The sequence below is a fragment of the Rhinoderma darwinii genome, chromosome 6, assembly GCF_050947455.1.
Source record: "Rhinoderma darwinii isolate aRhiDar2 chromosome 6, aRhiDar2.hap1, whole genome shotgun sequence".
Lineage (NCBI taxonomy): Eukaryota > Metazoa > Chordata > Amphibia > Anura > Rhinodermatidae > Rhinoderma > Rhinoderma darwinii.
This window is the reverse complement of record NC_134692.1, coordinates 137,789,548-137,802,466: the sequence shown is the minus strand read 5'-3', so window position 1 is coordinate 137,802,466 and position 12,919 is coordinate 137,789,548.

Below are 12,919 nucleotides of genomic sequence, written 5' to 3'. Positions count from 1 at the left end.
ACTGCATTTACACATATATAAAAATATTGGTGCCATACAGTTGTCAAATAATACTTCGTTCTAGGGTCTACTTGATATCTTTACATATTATTGTCATATCCTTAATAATTAATATAGTGCCCAAATAAAAGTGCCATATAGTATATAAATAATATTACTATACAGTACTCAATATTCCCACACAGTGTCTATAGAATTCTGCTATCTAGTGCCCATGTATTTCAGATATTTTCCAGATAATAAAATGCTTTAATTATACTCCCATACATTTACCCGTTTACATTGTTAATACTAGAGCCATCCAGTACTCACATAATGCTGCCCATGTAATCATGCTGTGTTGCACCTAAATAATAATACCACCCAATGCCCAAATACTACATGCCCACAGTGTACTACAATAGAGTTGTACTACAAATAATAATGTTGTACGGTGATTAAATAAGATCACCATACAGTGCCAAATAATACAGCCATATAGTGCAAAAGTAATAGTGCCATATAGTAATATGCTGTAATAATTCTGCCATAAAATATTTAAAGGGATTGTCTGATTTAGAAAACCCATCTTCAAAAATTCGAGGGTTACAATGAGTGTCTCTCGCTCTGGAAGACCCAAGACATCCGTGCATTACATGGACAGCAGATTTTTTTATTTTTTTTTGTGTGTAATGCTGGATTTCCCCTGTGGTGGTGCTGCTGGGAAATTGAACACTTGTTGACAGGCTCTCCCAGAGATTACAGCTGATCATTGGAGGTTCCAGACGTAGGACATATTTTTATTAGTTTATTGTTGAGGGGCTCGTCTAGCAAGAAGGAATTGTCCAAAGTGGACAATCCCTTTAATTAATAGTGCCTTCGAGCACCAGTTTGACAACTTTTAGGCCTCATGCACACGACCGTGTTTTTGCGGCCGCAATTCCCCCGAAAATCCACGGGAGAATTGCGGCCCCATTCTTTTCTATGGGGCCGTGCACACGACCGTAGTTTTTGCGGTCCGTGCACGGCCCGGGAGCCCGGACCGCAGAAAGAACGGGCATGTCTTATTACGGACGGCCTGCGGCTGACAGTCCGCTGACAGTCCGCAGCCGGCCGACCCGAAAATCACGGCCGTGCACACGGCTACGGTCGTGTGCATGAGGCCTTATGAAGAAATCTTAATACCCTTAGGCACTAGCCCATTTGGATCAATATATCTGAAAACCATAATAGACCAACTTTTCTCCACCTTATTAGCTGTGATCTTGCAGTGTTGAATTATCAATATAATAACGGGTCAACTTCCAGGTAATTATAATGAGCTGCACACAGAATTGAGTTGATAATAAAAGAATTTAATTAAAAAAATAATTACATTTCATTTTCTTCTGCCTTCCGGTAGAGAATTCTGACTACGCTTTATTACAGATTCTCTATAATGGTGTTGAAGTATTTTCCTTGTGTGGCAATTGCAAAAAAGGGACAAATCTATCTTCCTGAGTTGTCCCATCAGGACAACCCGTAATCATATGCTGTATGTATTATTATGAATGGCCTCATGTAATACTACATTTCTCCACTAGCGGCCACTGCAGAAGATATGAGCAGCTCACAGCAACTTCCTTCTGGCAAAATTAGCTATTTCTTGAGGGTCTCGGGGGTCTGTGATGAGACGCCTTTAAGCGATTCTTCATCGCCCCGCTACTACATTACTTTGGACAAATGAATTTGACAAATTTGTGATTAGATTTTGGTGAAAAAAACAAGAACATTTGTGAATCATTTTGGCCTTTTCAAGGGTTGACCAAGAGGATTGACTTATCACCACGAACCTAAAAAGGAAGATAAACAATAGTTAAATCTTATATTACGGTCCCCTAAATGGTGTTATTATGAAAGGAAGCTGAAATATGGGGAGCTGGTTGGCAATATTCTGACTCTGAAAAGGTGGTGGTCAAACTTCCTCAGTCCCGCTAAAAATTCAAGTAGAATAGAAAAGTAATTAGAAGACAGTGAAAAGGGGGTAGGAGGGGGATGCAGCTGTAGTGTTTAAAGGAGTTGTTCCACAAAACACATGTATCTTCTATCCACATGATAGGGGATACATGTGTGATCGCAGTGGGTCTGACCACTGGGACCCCGAGCAATAATGAGAAAGGGGGACCCAAAGTCCCCTGAAGTGCTTCATGAGACGCATGGGACTTCCAGGGTCCTGGTCTGGCTTGCGTGTCTGGAAGCTCCATAGAAATGGATGGAGCGCCAGGCGTGTTTGTGCGCATGCGTGACCGGCGCTCCATTCATTTCTATGGAGCTTTCGGACACAAAAGCCAGACACAGAACCCCGTAAGTCCCATGCCTCTCTTGGGGGACTTTCGGTTCCCCGTTCTCCTTATTGCTGGGGTCCCTGTGGATAGGGGATACATGTGTTTTGTGGGACAACACCTTTAAGTGAAAAAGCTAGAGGGAGAGAAGAGAGGCGGAGCAGCAAGTGGGAAACATCTGATTGGCTCAGGGCACACATAACAGCTCTTACATCACATCAGAAAGAGCCCGCCCCCTCATCAAGCATGTAGAGAGACGGTGTACAGGAACTAATATGGGGGGGCACATAATATACAGGTTACATGCAACATTGTTATTTTTATTGTATTTTTTGTAACCCTAGATAAATAAAAAGGGAGTGGTGTTTTTTTTTAGGAAAGAAAATCTCTGGTGCCCTCCTCCTTTGCTGTATGAGATGATCCCCCTCCATACAGCTCCTTATATCTCAGCTTCCTAGAGTGATCTTCAGGGTGAATGATATATTTTGTTTATTGCATTCACACCCGAATTGTTACAATTTAAATGGAGTTTCATAATGCAGACTGTGCCCAGACATTTCATATCTCCTGGCCAACGTCCGCCGATCGTGCAGGGTTTGCCAGTCGCAATGTTGGCATCTGCGTTAGTGACGCCTTGGCACATTTGTGGGCTGCTGTAGTTGCATCATTCTTGATGGAAATCCGGCATCCTGTGACAATAATGACAATCTCGGCAGGCACTTTCCATAGTTCATCTCTGGATTCTGTTTATCAAGCACCACCGGCTTCTTCCTCCTCGGCTTTTAGTCAGTGATGCTGTAAAATCACCGATCTCTGGTGCCAAAAAGCTGCATTATCAAAATCCAAAAGGAACTGTCAATATTAATGTAATGAGCGCAGAGCAGCGTGGAAATCAATTATAGAGTGTGGAGCTTAATGTGCAATAGGGAATAAAACATAAGTTACTGCAATGCACCACCCACAACCTTATGATCAACTCTACGCCAGGAGGCCTGAGGTTCAACACAGGGCGGCCCACCACTTCTGAGCGGGGAAAGAAACCTTCCGTGTATTCTGCTTCCGAATTCAGGTCTATATTGGAAGCCATCATCTACTTTTTGAGACAGAAATGTATGCATTGGTACTTCGGAAAAAAATGCTCAGTAGGGGGCGGCAGTGAGCACAGCAAAAAAAAACACCTCCCAAGGTAAGCTGAATATGAAATCTGTGCTCCACCCTGATGCATAATAGGAGGGAAAAAATAAAAAGGAAAACCTAATTGAATTCGCCATGTTCCGAAGCTCCCCCTAGTGGTGGCTGCAGGTGAACATAATTCTGGCATATACAGTGGAGGAAATAAGTATTTGATCCCTTGCTGATTTTGTAAGTTTGCCCACTGTCAAATACATGAACAGTCTAGAATCTTTAGGCTAGGTTAATTTTACCAGTGAGAGATAGATTATATTTTAAAAAAACAGAAAATCACATTGTCAAAATGATATATATTTATTTGCATTCTGCACAGAGAAATAAGTATTTGATCCCTTTGGCAAACAAGTCTTAATACTTGGTGGCAAAACCCTTGTTGGCAAGCACAGCAGTCAGACGTTTTTAGTAGTTGATGATGAGGTTTGCACACGTTAGATGGAATTTTGGCCCACTCCTCTTTGCAGATCATCTGTAAATCATTAAGATTTCGAGGCTGTCGCTTGGCAACTCGGATCTTCAGCTCCCTCCATAAGTTTTCGATGGGATTAAGGTCTGGAGACTGGCTAGGCCACTCCATGACCTTAATGTGCTTCTTTTTGAGCCACTCCTTTGTTGCCTTGGCTGTATGTTTTGGGTCATTGTCGTGCTGGAAGACCCAGCCACGAGCCATTTTTAATGTCCTGGTGGAGGGAAGGAGGTTGTCACTCAGGATTTGACGGTACATGGCTCCATCCATTCTCCCATTGATGCGGTGAAGTAGTCCTGTGCCCTTAGCAGAGAAACACCCCCAAAACATAATGTTTCCACCTCCATGCTTGACAGTGGGGACGGTGTTCTTTGGGTCATAGGCAGCATTTCTCTTCCTCCAAACACGGCGAGTTGAGTTAATGCCAAAGAGCTCAATTTTAGTCTCATCTGACCACAGCACCTTCTCCCAATCACTCTCAGAATCATCCAGATGTTCATTTGCAAACTTCAGACGGGCCTGTACATGTGCCTTCTTGAGCAGAGGGACCTTGCGCGCACTGCAGGATTTTAATCCATTACGGCGTAATGTGTTACCAATGGTTTTCTTGGTGACTGTGGTCCCAGCTGCCTTGAGATCATTAACAAGTTCCCCCCCGTGTAGTTTTCGGCTGAGCTCTCACCTTCCTCAGGATCAAGGATACCCCACGAGGTGAGATTTTGCATGGAGCCCCAGATCGATGTCGATTGACAGTCATTTTGTATGTCTTCCATTTTCTTACTATTGCACCAACAGTTGTCTCCTTCTCGCCCAGCGTCTTACTTATGGTTTTGTAGCCCATTCCAGCCTTGTTCAGGTCTATGATCTTGTCCCTGACATCCTTAGAAAGCTCTTTGGTCTTGCCCATGTTGTAGAGGTTAGAGTCAGACTGATTCATTGAGTCTGTGGACAGGAGTCTTTTATACAGGTGACCATGTAAGATCTGTCTATAATGCAGGCACCAAGTTGATTTGGAGCAGTAAATGGTCTGGAGGAGGCTGAACTCTTAATGGTTGGTAGGGGGTCACATACTTATTTCTCTGTGCACAATGCAAATAAATATATATAATGTTGACAATGTGATTTTCTGTATTTTTTTTTATATAATCTATCTCTCACTGGTAAAATTAACCTAGCCTAAAAATTCTAGACTGTTCATGTCTTTGGGCAAACTTACAAAATCAGCAAGGGATCAAATACTTATTTCCTTCACTGTAACTCTATGTTTTTACAGAGGATTTGGAGCTCTTTACTCTGACTGCTGTAAAAATATATTGAGCAATGAGGCAGAACAGAATTTTGGACATATTAAGATTAAAAAACAAAATGGTGCTCAAGGGTGGAGATTCACTTTAAGTTGGGCCTCCAGTTATACCCCCAAGATACTGAATTAAAATGTCTTCTCTGATATATACAGGCTGTAATATATAAGGCACTGTATCGAAATTTGTGTAAAACATAAGGATGGCAGAGACAGAGGAGAAAGGAGGAAAGAGCAGGGTCTATGCATTCCTATGTAGCCTGGGTGACTCTGTGACTATATTATAACTCCATAGGTGCTCAAAATGGCTGCTGTAAGAAATATTATTATATAGGAAGTAAAATTTACTTTACATTGGCTCTACAGCCAGTAAGCATAAAATCTAATATCTTTGTAACATATCTCCAATAATTGTTTTGCTATTTTCACCTATTTTTTATTTTATTTTTATTCTTTATCTCCTTTAAATACCCAGAAATGTCACAAAGCTGCTGTTGTCAGATCTTATCTTTATATTTTGTGGTCTCTGGGTTCTCAGGGAGTTACCGTTCTGCATTTGTTATGGGTCTGATTGACCCAATGATCTGTGATGTCTGGGATATTCACACAAGACATCATTAAGGCCAAATGGTGCCATAATAAGATCCGTCATCAGGTAACCTGCTTGTTGATGGTTTCCAGACTGCGTTTGTAATTTTTTTACACAAATAGAAACAATGGTAATAAAGAGACCGTAGATTTTACATTTGTGGACTATAGGCCAAATGTTATAAAGAGGTGGAGTGCCACTTAATTTTAGGTGCTTGGTACTAGCAAATGTAGCAATCATCATAGTAAACAGGATTAAATTGTCTTTTCCATCCATAACATCTTATTACTGAGCCAAGTGTGAGTCACAGTGTGATTAGGGAGACAGGTCAAGCCAAAGCGTATTTTTCTGGTGTCGGCGTGATATTTGGATTTGAGGTCAGGCCGCTGATTCTTAGGATTTCAAATAAAGTATCTGACCCCGTGTACTGGGAGGAAGCTCAAAGACGGCAATTCCGGCTGCGGCGTCTTGATTAATGCCCTGTTATTGTCTTTATTCAGCATTATTCTTACATATTATTGTAATAATACAAGAAATCACTCCAGAGAGCCAGCTGTAGAGCAGGGCAGCCGTAACCGAATCACCAGCAATTACACTTCTGTCTACCAGGTGCGGCATTCAACATTTCACAAAAATAAAGGTTTTCTAAACTACCAAGATGGAATTTAAAGGGGACACACAGTGGAGCTGTGCTCAAATATTTATAAGGCATTGTTGACTACCTGGTCCAGGATGAGAAGCTTCCCATCCAGCCTAGAAGACCTTGTTGTGATGCCACCACTAATGGAATTGCCAAGAACTGATGAATAAACAGAAGGAAGCGGCTGTCAAACAATAGCCGTTCCTTCCAGGAAGAGAAGCTTCCTATCCAGCCTAGAAGACCTTGTTGTGATGCCACCACTAATGGAATTGCCAAGAACTGATGAATAGACAGAAGGAAACGGCTGTCAAACAACAGCCCCTCCTTCCAGGATGAGAAGCTTCCCATCCAGCCTAGAAGACCTTGTTGTGATGCCACCACTAATGGAATTGCCAAGAACTGATGAATAGACCGAAGGAAACGGCTGTCAACAACAGCCGCTCCTTCATTTAACAGGAAATGGAACAGCTGTCAAGTAAGAGCTGCTCCATGATCCTTCTATGATACAAAGACTTGTACAAGAATAGGGAGCTTCTGGCCTTCAGTCATTGAGCTGATTGACTGAAGTTGAAGAGTAAGAGCCCAAACACCAGGACACAAGGGACTGGGGCACTAAACCACTTAGCACTAGGGACACCAGGGGCTAAAAATTAAGCCACTGAGCACCAGGGGCTAGGGAATTTAACCACTAGATAACAGGGTTTGGGGAGGTAAACTTCTGGACTCTGGGACTGAAGAGTAGGTACTATGTACTTGGAAGGAACCAATGAATTTGCCCCATTTGGAGGACGTGGCAAACTTTGCCAACTTTGTCCTGGCTTAACAAATAGGAGATCAAAGCGAGGATGGAACAAGACAATCTCCATTGAAGACAGGCCCTTAAAAATATTGTGGATGCAATTATTGAGGACAAACTGCTCTGATCAGACCTTCCTCCTAAAAATTAAAATGGGAAAGTCTTGGCTGGATCGGGCATGACTTGGCTGGATCGGGAAGAACCTTCTATATTGTATATTAAGCCTTGTCGTGATCTGGAAAGCATTAGCCAAAGCCATGAGATCAGGGGTATAGCTATAAAGGGTGCAGAAGTATCAGTGGAACCCGGACTGGCCCCTGCGGTGGCCAAAAGGCCCCTCTGCCACATAAGAAGACACCAATATTATAAACAGCACTTGGTAGGTAAGTTTCCCTGTTCCATATTTAGCATTGTGGTCCCGGAGCTTCAGGTTTCACCTCTGCATGAGATCTGGAATTTTCTTGTCCATTTTCCAAAAATTTAATTTTGCCACAAGTTTGTCATCACTAAAAATTTCAAAAAAAAATGCAAAATTTGGCACTCGATGGTTTCTAGATCTGACGGACGTGCTTGCGTCATGATCAACTCCATATCTACTCTACCTGTCAATTTTATAGTGGTGAATGTATATAAGACCATTGTAGTGCACTCCAGCTGCAAACTGTCCCAATTGTAATGGCCAAAAATATGATTGTGGTGAGTGCCCACGGCTGACTCCCCGGTGTACCGCTGCTTAGTAAATCTCTCCTTCGCTTTAACTTTTCACGTCATGCATTTGGACTATTCTGAGAACATATTGAGAAATGTATCTGGAGTATTTCTAGTAATTAATTTAATGTCTCCTAATTATGCCAAACATGTAGCCGGATTTCTTTCCCTTCGAGTGCCCGCAGCTTCTCTTGCTCGGCTTAGTGAGACACACCGCCTTGGTGAGACACACCGCCTTGGTGAGACACACCGCCTTGGTGAGACACACCACCTTTGTGAGACCGTCAGAAAAGAGTCTGATGTCCAATTAGCCTGAATACTGTTTCTATACGGCTTGAAAGGCGGTTTTACTCTGTGAGAGTGCTAGAAAAAAGCTCCCAAATAACTGTCAGCTGGATGGGGCGCGTGTTTTGTTTCACCACCGATCCTCTATAAAGCAGTAACCTTTCGATGTCTCCAGTCCATATATTCTGCCGACAGCTTTATTCTTCACTTATTTCTACTAAAATTCCAGTGATGTCATCAGTAGAAACCTCTCATGCAACACTGCCCCTAGTGGACAATTGTTTGTATGCAGATAATTATTAATTTTTATATCTCTTTGGTAACCGACTATATTCAGGGGCATTACTAAAGAGTACCACAAATTTGAATCCCACCCCCCAAGAATACAACCCCTCCCAAGTATGTGACCATCAGAACCGACCCCAGATCAGACAACATATCAGGACCTTGTATGTGAAGCCGTACAGACCTTGTGTGCCATGGCTTGTTGTGAGATCCTGCGATCGCCATCTTGATGCCGCAGACTATATTTAAGATGTTGTTTTTACGTCCTTAGAATGAAGCTGCCCCAGTGATCAACTGGTATTGCCAAAGGAAGCTCCGTGTGGTCACTCATTGCATTGCGATATTGCATGGCGCCCAAATAAATAGTAGACCATGCAATAGTTGTACAATGCCATGCCGCAATATAGTTGTTGGATGGACAATCATTCATTTAATTGTTCCCTGTTGCAGCCCCCTCTCCCTCAATGGCCGCCCTAGGCGACTGCCTACTCTGCCTACTACTCGTCCTGCCAACACTCATTTCAAAAGCTCTGCACTCTGTGTCAAAAAAGAGGGTCCCAAGCAGAACACCCGCCCTCTATAAACACCCTAATAGAGCATATAAAGATGGGATATCCAGACGAAACAAGGGTGTGCTAGAAGTGGAAACTCTGATACACTGCATCAAGCTGTGCATCGTGTTTCCGTTCACTGACCGCAAACAGAGATCTTGGAAATGGTGAAGAAGTGAAACACAAAGTATATTAGAAAGTGGTAGAACTTTTCATTATACACTGACTATCGATCCCCTATAAACCAGAAAACCCCATTGAAGCGTCTGTACTCAGTCTGAACATACATACAGCCCATGGAATTTTTCTTAAAGGGGTTGTATTGGATTAGAAAAAAAAATGGTCTGTTTTTGTAGCTCAGCCCGATTTAAGTGAATATAAGCTGCAATACCAGTCATGACCTGTGGACATGAGTGGCGCTGTATCTGGGAAAAAACAACTCATAAAGCAATATATAATCCCTCTAAGGATTGCCCACCCAACCAATTATATTCCTACCAGTTACATTTTGCACCCATCCCTCCGTAATATTTGCTTTTTACGCCACGTGATGGTGTTTTACATGTTAAATTACTATTGTGATGCTGGAACGCAGGGACTTGTCTGCACTCGCTGCAGCTGTGGAATCTCACTTATCCATTCAGGATCAACCAGCAGACAAAATAAAAGTTCTGCAGGCTTCAAAGGTGACAACCCCACAGCAGGCAAGTCACAGAGCGCAGCCGGCATGGCTCATTAATAATATTGACAGGCGGATCTGAAGAGTCACACTGTGCCTCAAGTGCCCATCTCCTCATATCTGTCACAACTTCCGTAAACACTTTCTGCAGAATGTAAACTGGAACAAAGCCGACGACTGAGCCGAAGGGCAGGTGATAATATCTTCTCCGAAGAAAGCTGGATGATAACCAATAAAGCCTCCATGATAGCTCCTAGATGGCCTGTTACCCAAATTTCCCAAATCTCAGCTGACTGTTGCCACCACTAGGGGGCGATGGCTCCTATTCAGGTCAATGAGAGGCATATACAGATTGAGTGGTGGCAACAGATAGCCAAGATAAGGTCGTATATTTTACCCAGCCCCTGCAGAACCTCATACTACTTACCTCAGCCGCTACAGAACATGCAGGGCTAGATCCATGTTATTCAATTAGTGATTGACATGATACCTGTCCTTATGTTAAAAGAAGAAGTTCTACAGCAGCTTGGGTGTGTTTTTTAAATTACAATGATCCCGCCCCTGCAGAACCTCAAACTTGTTCAGCTTCTGCAGAACCTGTGCCTTATATTTAAAAAGAGGTTGTGCAGCAGCTGAAGCGGTGTATGATAAAGTATATTGCCTAAGTCCCTGGAAATCCCCTTAACACACCCTAGCTGCTGCAGAACCTCTTTGAAAGGAGATAGTCAGGACAATCGGTTTGTGACATGATGCTTTGCCTTCTATCAAAAAGAGATTCTGCAGCGGCCAGGTTGTGTATTTTAAGACATACTTTAAGGAAATTGTCTCCATCTGTGACTCTCCAGCTATTCGGAAACTACAACTCCCGGTCCCTGAAAGGTGAAGGCTGTCAGTGCATGCTGGGAGTTGTAGTTTTGTAAAAGCTGGAGAGCTGCATGTTTGAAACCATTTAAAGGGGTTGTCAAGTATTAGAAAAAGATGGCTTCTCTCTTCCAAAAACAGCGCCACACCTGTCCACAGGTTGTGTGTGGTATTGCAGCTCAGCTCCATTCACTTTAATAGAACTGAGCTGCAATACCAGACACAACCCAAAGATAAGATTGGCGCTGTTTTCAGTAGAAAGTCGCCACGTTTTTCTAATCTTGGACAAAACCCTTTAACCCCTTTACGTTCACCTACGGGGAATGTACATCATAGACCGGTTATATGAAGCCTTGCCAGAGGGCTTTATAGGAGCCAGTAAAAATCACGATATATTGCAATATCTTAGTATTGCAATATACCGTGCAATCAGTCTAATGATCGCTGGTTCGAGACCCCTAGGGGACTAATAAAAAACAGTTAATAGAGTTTTTTATATACAAAAAAAGAAATATTAAAAGTTAAAAAAAAAACTTTTTCCATTTTCTCCAAAACTTATGTAAAAAACAAAAACATAATTTGGTATTGCTACGCCGTAAAAGTTTTAAAAATTAGAAGGTCGAAAAAGGGAAAAACAAAAATGAAAAAAGAAAAAAATAGCCTGGTCACTAAAGGGTTAAGGTGTAATTTACTCCCTAAGGGGTTTTTTTTTGGGGGGGGGGGGGGTTTATTACATAGTGAGATTTAGACGCGTGAGGTCATTGCTAATTAACTTTTATTTTGAAGGGATTACTTGGAAGACTTTTAATTCATTTTCAAATATCTGCGCTAATTTGACAGGACGAAGGTTTATTCTTCACGTAGGATTTTATTTGCTTTTTTTGTCTTTCAAATTAGTTTCTAACTACAAGTTTGGATATTATTAATTTGTTAATTATTAGGTTTTTTTTACATTTATTTGACTTAAAAGTTCATTTGTTTATTTTCAATTAATTCCATAACTTGATTTTAAGCGGCTTTGGTTACGAGAATGAATAAATCGTCCTTGGTCACCGAGAGACCGACAAACCAGAAGATGAGCAGATATAGTAATAATAGTCCCAATTTTCAGAGGACTGACCTACGATCCAGACCACAAGAGGGGCGGGGTTTATGTTGATTTGCATTTAAAGGGACCATTCTGTGCAATTTGTGGGTAAGCGGGGGCGGGGCTAAAATGGCATATAATTTCGGATTGAAATCTTGGTAATTATGTAGTCATATAAATAATAATGTTATGCACTGCGCTCCAATAAATGGACTCATTAAACACTAAACCGTCTGTTGCTTTAAATGTTCTCGTATTTGTTATTACAGACGTCCTAAGGAAAGAGACAAAGTGTTAATTAACATTTCAAAGACATTCTAATCACATTTCACACTTATGGGTAAAACCGTCATTCGGCCATTTTTTTTTAATTGTGAATATAATTGGTATTAAAGGATGACACATTATCAAACCTCATTTTACCAAAACAGTAGATTACCCTGAATAATTGGTTATTATGGAAACAATATACCTGGACCTTTCATCATTTACATATAGGGAAAACGAACAATTTCTGGGCTCGAGAAAATCCATTTTTTAAAGGGACACTGCACGTTAGTTTATGATTCAATCATATGTATGGATAGGTTTCTGGAGATATATGACATAAAGTGTTCTTTTAAAGTGAATTTTTTTTTTTACATATTTCCAAATTTATGTGCTGATTAATTTCCTAATGTATCTTTATAGCGATCGGAGTTCAGTTTTCCTGCTACAGAGCTCCAAATCCCCTGTATAACCATAGAAGTAAGTGATAAAATTCTGGCTACCTGCAGTCACCACTAGGTGGAGCTTAGGGGCTTACTGCATACTGTTTATACATAGAACTCTATAATAACACAGTATGCGGTAAGCTCCTGAGCTCCCTCTTGTGGTGACTGCAAGTAGCCAGAATTTTATAATGTACCTCTATGTCTCTGCAGAGGATTTGGAGCTCAATGGAGGGGGATCCCTCGCTCAAGATCCCCCTTTATGAGCTAGACCCTCTATAACGTGGACAGCAATTCATCTGCAGGAGAAGTGTCTGCCTGGCCATGGCTCCCCTCGACAAAATCAACTTTGCTTGGGGTCTCGGGAAATGGATCAGCTAATCCCCATGGAGGCCGCCATATTAGAAGGATTTTATGTGATAAGATAACTCAATTAACTAATGCCAATGCACGGAGGTCAAAAAATCATGAGCA